Source organism: Halichoerus grypus, chromosome 1 (assembly GCF_964656455.1).
Source record: "Halichoerus grypus chromosome 1, mHalGry1.hap1.1, whole genome shotgun sequence".
NCBI classification, from domain to species: Eukaryota; Metazoa; Chordata; class Mammalia; order Carnivora; family Phocidae; genus Halichoerus; species Halichoerus grypus.
In genome coordinates, this window is record NC_135712.1 from 178,645,721 (window position 1) to 178,652,658 (window position 6,938).

Genomic DNA, 6,938 nt, shown 5'->3' on the forward strand with positions numbered 1-6,938 from the left:
GGGAAATGAGAATCAGAAGAGGCCCGACCATAAAGGTTTCTGATAAGGATTAAAGAAGACAAGGCAAGCGAAGGACTCTACCTAGTTGGCACTCAATGGATGTTAACTCTCATCATCATTAGTAAACATCCAAGTCAGTGCCTGAAACCGATAGATTAAGGGATCCAAAGCTTGATGTCTGATTCTGCCCGGTTGACATTCTTTCTAAATCCCTTCTTCATTTCCGGGCAGCTTTTAGTTTATCTGAAATCTAAGGGAGAACAAAGGCCTAGAGATGCACCTTGAAGGCCTGACATGTATCCGAGGGGCTTCTACATGTGCCATCCAGCTCACTTTGTCTAAAGGAAAGCTTAGAGCAAAGGAACCAAAAGGAAAAGTGTTCCTGTTTCTCCTTACTTGAGCGAAGATGGTAGTTACAGTTGGCAAGTAACACCCACGGAGCCTCTCAGCAAGGGTTACGGCTCATGTAAAAATGAGTAAGAACTCAAATTCAAACATTAATGGGGTGATTTTGACTTGGTATTCTTTCAAACATGTAACCACTTTTCTCTTTTTAAATTCAAGGCCAGTCGCTTTATTCCCTTAGGCCTTCATTTAGAAATGAGTGGCTCATTAATTATCTTCTTGACTGCAGAATAGATGTTTCATTTCATTTTCACATCGGATGAGTCCACTAAAAGGGGTCTCATTGCTAAAAATCATGGATCACAATTTCTTCTTTGTTTCTCCTCTGTTTGGAATAGCTCAGACCTACCCCCTGCAAAGAAGCATACGGATTCTTCCCAATTGCATTTAGCGTGTTTGTTAATTCTCATAAATTTGGAACCCCGAGATGTTGGGATATAATTTCGTCAGAAATCTCATCTACATCTCTTGCCATAACAGCATGCCAGGATAATCAGACATTGGAGACCCGTCAAATAAAATGGTTTATGAAAAGTATAGATTCCAATCTTTTTTCCACACAGATATTTACAATTGGAAACAACTTTCTAAATAAAAGAAATATGAAATCTGCCTTTGTTCTTGGGTATTAGAGGAAAGCAGATTGTAAATGTTCTCTGGATGAACAAAGTTTCAAGCACATTTGTTTGATATGCATATTACACAGACCTGAGCTTTCTCTCTTTTTACTTAGTTTCCAGACTTTCAAAGCTAATTCATAGGGTTGTTTTTTTTTAAAGCTAATTAACAGGATGGCCTCCGTGAACGCTGCAAAAGACAGGAAAGAAGTCTCACCTCCCCTCCGCTTCTTACAGCCAACATTAGTTTTTCTGACTTCCAACATCCTCTTTTAAATGAGGAAATGACGCATTCTCTATGTTAGAGGCATGATTGTTTACCATTTATTTCATTTCTCCCTAAAATGCTTTTGCTCCCTTTTGTATAATCACTATGGGTTTTTAAAGGTCCTTTCTAAACAGAATTGGCGTACTTTTTCTCCTCACTTGAACAAAAACTGTGTCTTCAGCTGTCTTTTGCTTTCTTTTCTTTCCTTTCAAGAGAACCAGTTAAACATTAGCAGCCAAAGGAGAATAATTTATTTATAGGGTATACACCTTTGAATGAATTACCCCCAAATCCCACACAATTATAAAACAGAAACACTTAAATGAGTTCAGTACAATAAAACAGAGTGAACCAATCAAAAAGAATATCCAGACAATGGGTCTAGATTGACTGTTTAAAGTGTGGACCAGGAAACCCATTTCTAAATGGCTTTTGAATATTCAATTAGACAAACCAATGGTGGTCCAGGGAAGCTTCCCATTACAGGGGTGGGTAATTTTTCAATGGATGATAGATTTGAGGATATTTTTGCGTTTGTAAGGAAGCACTCCTTAAATAAACACAAAATCCCCCCAATGATGAACAAAGAACTCTGGAGAAAATAGAATCTGATTGGGTGTGACCTTGGAAACATGGAATAAATTGAGGACTGATGGAATGAACAAAGAATGGGAATGAAAATAGCAAGACACACCCAAGTCCCAACTGTTATCCCCTAAATTTTCACTCTCGCCGTTGGAGGTCTCACTTTCGTCTCTGGGCCATCTGCGAATATCGGGCCAAATCTGCCTGTGTGGTGCCAGATCCCAATGTAAGGCCTCAGAGAAGAAAAGAAGAGGGAGCATAGAAGACTATAGGACTAGAATTCTCCTCTGGGATTTATTTATTTTTTAAAAAACATTTATTTGTTAGAGAGAGACAGAGATAGGGACAGAGAGCATGAGTGGGGAGGAAAGGGAGAAGCAGGCTCCCTGCTGAACAGAGAGCCCAAGGCAGGGCTCGATCCCAGGACCCTGGGACCATGACCGAGCAGAAGGCAAATGCTTAACTGACTGGGCCACCCAGGTACCCCTCTCCTCTGGGATTTAAAGACCCATTCTGCCATCACTGCCACATCACCGCCCAGGGCCAAGACACTCCCCAGTCTGGGTCTTAGCTTTCCCACTTGCTAGATGGAAATATTAGTACCCGCCTCATAGAGTGATGCAGGTAAAGCACTCTATAAACTCAGTACAAACATACTACCTCTGATCAATTCATCATAGCCACTCAACCAGCAGAAAGCCTGTGGGTGACTTGGATTTACAGGGTTAGGCAAAAGGAAGTTTGCTAATGTGTGAATACAAGAAATCCTCTTTGGTAATCACTGGAAGATGGTAGCGATGTGACAGAGTGGATAAAGTCAATGAACTCAATTAATTAGCTTTGCCATATTGTAATAGTTCACATAAAGGTTTTACATTTTAAAAAACAATATATAGATCAGTGGGAATTTTTCTTACCCCCTGCCCCAAGCAACCAACTAGACCAAGTTTTTTTGGTCATTTTCATTATAAAGGGCCTCGGTTCAACCTTTGTTGAATGTTTGTGTTGATACTAGAGGAAATTTCTTATGACTGTGGAAGTTCTGTTTCATGTTGTTTTCAATCATTGAGTTTGGCTCTAGGACTGGTTTTTGGTTTCCCAGCCACTTCCAGAATGACAATACCATCACCTAAAAGCGGCCTCTCCATGGAGGGTGTGCAGGGTTTTCTAAAACATTTAAATACAAGATGCCCAGTTTAATTTAAATTTCAGATCAAACAATGAATAATTTTTTAGCATAAGTATATCCCAAATGCTTTGTGGACCACACTCACACTGAAACATTATGAGTTGTTGATCTAAAATTCAAATTTAGGGGCACCTGGGTGGCTCAGTCAGTTGGGCTTCTGACTCTTGATTTTTGGCTCAGGTCATGATCTCAGGGTTGTGGGATTGGGCCCCGTGTTGGGCTCCACACTCAGCAGGCAGTCTGCTTCTCTCCCTTTCTCTCCCTCTCCTACCCCTCCCCCTGCTCCTCATGCTTGCGTGCTCTCTCTCTCTCTCTCAAATAAATCTTTTTTTTTAAAGATTTTATTTATTCATTTCAGACACAGAGATACAGATAGAGAGAGAGAGAGAGCATGAGTAGGGGGAGAGGCAGAGGGAGAGGGAGAAGTGGGCTCCACGCTGAGCCAGGAGCCCGATGTGGGGCTCGATCCCAGGACCCTGGGATCATGACCTGAGCCAAAGGCAGACACTTAACCATCTGAGCCACCCAGGCACCCCTCAAATAAATAAATCTTATAAAATAAAATAAAATTCAAACTTAACTGGGTTTAGTCTGGAAGTCCTACCTCAGGAGTTGGGTGTGGCCTAGCGGGCACTTCTGCATCCTCAGGAAGGTTTATTCCCACCAGAGGCCCAAGCTGCGGGAAAGGGAGAGACCCATGTATTCCTGGAATGGGGACAGAACATGGCTGCCTCAAGGCATGGAATGGGGTTGGTCATGTGGGACTCTGAATCCTGCCTTCTCTGCAAGGAACCACCCAAGCAGGACTGTCTCCTCATCTGAGGACTTACTGTGATTTAGTGCCAATCACAGATCTGGTTAGAGGAAGCTAACTATCTACACGTTAATGTTTCAGACACTTAAACATTTAAAATTGATAAGCAGCAAATAGTCAAACACAATCTCTTCTTTGATGAGGTCAATGTGTGACCACATGAAAGGAAAATTTTCCTTTCAGGTACTAACTTGAGATTGGTTTATTTTATCCCAAACTCTTTGCAATCAAATAAACCTGATTTTTGAGTTGGATAAGTGTGTTCTCTTTTTCTTTCATATTTTTCCTGCTTTTTCTGTCTGTACTAGTCTAATTTTAATTCTTTATTATTTCTAGGATTAGAAGTAGTAAGTACCACATCTCTCATGAATGTGTTGTTCTAATCATTTTTCCGGTAATTCCTATCAAAATCCTTGACAAAATAATAGTTGTTATTTTTGTTATGATTTGTATCTGATACATTTTTATTTGGCTGCCATATAATTTGAACATTTGGTTGCAAATTGAGGCTGTAATGTTATAAACAATGTCATTTCAAAGATGAATTATTAAATGTTATATAGAAAAATGTTTTCAGTGAATTATCAGTTTATTCCATTTGCTAAATATCAATTTAGGATCATAAACATGATTATGCAGAGGAAAGAATTTCAAGAACTCCTCTCAGTGATTCTTTTTTTTTTTTTTTTAAGATTTTATTTATTTATTTGACAGAGAGACAGCGAGAGTAGGAACACAAGCAGGGGGATTGGGAGAGGGAGAAGCAGGCTTCCCGCCGAGCAGGGAGCCCAATGCGGGGCTCCATCCCAGGACTCTGGGGTCATGACCTGAGCCGAAGGCAGATGCTTAATCGACTGAGCCACCCAGGTGCCCCATCCTCTCAGTGATTCTGATTACCTTACAACAAAGCCAGCACAATAGCACTTTGAAAAGAAAATTACAAAAATTATTGGTTATTAAATAGGAATAATTTCATTTTTTATAAAATTTCGTATAATGATGATGTCATTTTATTGTCAAAGATGCCATGTGAAAGTACTCCTCGAACATTATGCTGAAGTATTGAGTGGGTATGTGATCCCATTTCAGAGCTATTTCAAGTTCTAGATGTTTTAGTAAAAATGAATAGATATTTAATATTATAAACATCCTACGTAGGAACGTATGGTATAGTATAATCCCAACGGCACTTTACCTAGTATTCTAATTCTCCTGGCAAGGTTGCAAGATAGTTACTATTTTTCATTTTATTCATGAAGAAACTGAGGCTCAGACGGGTTGAATATTGTCCAAGAGCCTGGTGTTAGTAAGGGGCAGAGCTAAGATTTGAATCCTGGTTTGGCTGATACCAAACTCGTGCACTTTCCCTATACCTGTTGGTGGGAGGAGCATTGGACCAAGATGATTAGTGGTATAAGATTTATAAACTTCCTCCTTTCAAAAAAGAAATAGAGGCAATATAATATAATATAAAAATAAGACAATTAAAAATGAAAACAGAATAGGGCACCTGCATGGCTCAGTCAGTTGGGCATTGGACTCTTGGTTTTGGCTCAGGTCATGATCTCAGGGTCATGAGATGGAGCCCCCTGTCAGTGTGGTGTCTGCTTGTCCCTCTCCCTCTGCTCCCCGCCCCCCCGCCCTGCTCTTGTGCATGTGCTCTCTTGTGCTCTCTGTCAAACAAACAAACAAACACATAAATAAATAAATAAATAAATAAATAAATAAATAAATAAATAAAATATTTTATTTTTTTAAAGGTTTTATTTATTTGACAGTGAGAGAGTGAGCACAAGCAGGGGGAGCAGCAGACAGAGGGAGAGGGAGAAGCAGGCTCCCCACTGAGCAGGGAGCCCGATGAGGGACTCGATCCCAGGACCCTGAGATCATGACCTGAGCCGAAGGCAGACGCTGAATGACTGAGCCACCCAGGCACCCCAAATAAATAAAATCTTTTAAAAAAATGAAAACAGAACAAATGATAGTTTACTTTAGGTGAGTCCTAAATTTAGCTATGAGTGTATTAGAAGCCAGTTAAAGAGGAAGTCAAAGCACTTAGTTCTTTTTGTCTTAAAAAGTCGATGAATGAGTTCATTTGCAAGGACAACCTTTTTCCTTTCATGATCTGGTGGAGGAATTTGTGAACTGAGTTCTTTATTAAGAAATGCTAGGTAATCAAACAGATATTGCCTTAATCTTAGGGTTTTATAGAAATCCAATTAGTTTCATGGAATCCTTGAAGCTGAACTGCCTTTGAGGTTGTAAATTATCATCATTTTTTAATTTATTTTTTATCTATTTTTAAAAAGACCCATTTGTTTAGCATCATGATCAGACTATTACATTTAGCAATCAACAGAATGGGTGCAAAAAAAAAAAAAAAAAAACTCCATTAAAGAACTTTGTTAGAATGCTTTACCCTTTCCACAGAACAGAAACTAAAATAAACTGTTATACAATTAGTCGCAAATCCAATCCTCGAGTTTTTTGCCCAAACACACGAGTATTGTCTAGAACCTCACTTCTTTGTAGCAATGAAACCCTGCCCCCGCTGTGCTTGGCTGAGTTCACAAATCTCTTGTAACCTGTAGCTTACCAGCCACTTCTCTGGCTCTCCTCTCCTGCTAAGCCTTGTTTCCTGGCAATAATGAAAACCTTCTGCCACTGCCAGAGCCACGTTGGTTTCGTGGTTTGGCAAAGTATTATCCACCACCACCATAGGGGCCAGAGCTTCTGCCTCCAAAATTTCCTCCTTTTGTGGGTCCAAAATTTGAAGATGCTCCCATCATTACCAAATCCGTGATATCCATCCCCACTGCCACCATATCCACCACCACCTTGGCTGTCACCAAAGCCACCTCACCCACTGAAGTGTCCTCCACAACCAAAGTCATCATTCCCACTAAAACCACCTCCACAGCCACCACCACATTTCCCAGAACCACTTCGACCTCTTTGGCTGGATGAAGCACTAGCCATCGCTTGCTGAGATAGGTCTGTCCTTACTTAACAGTTGTGGCCATTCACAGTATGGTATGTTATAAAAGCAAAGCCTCTCTT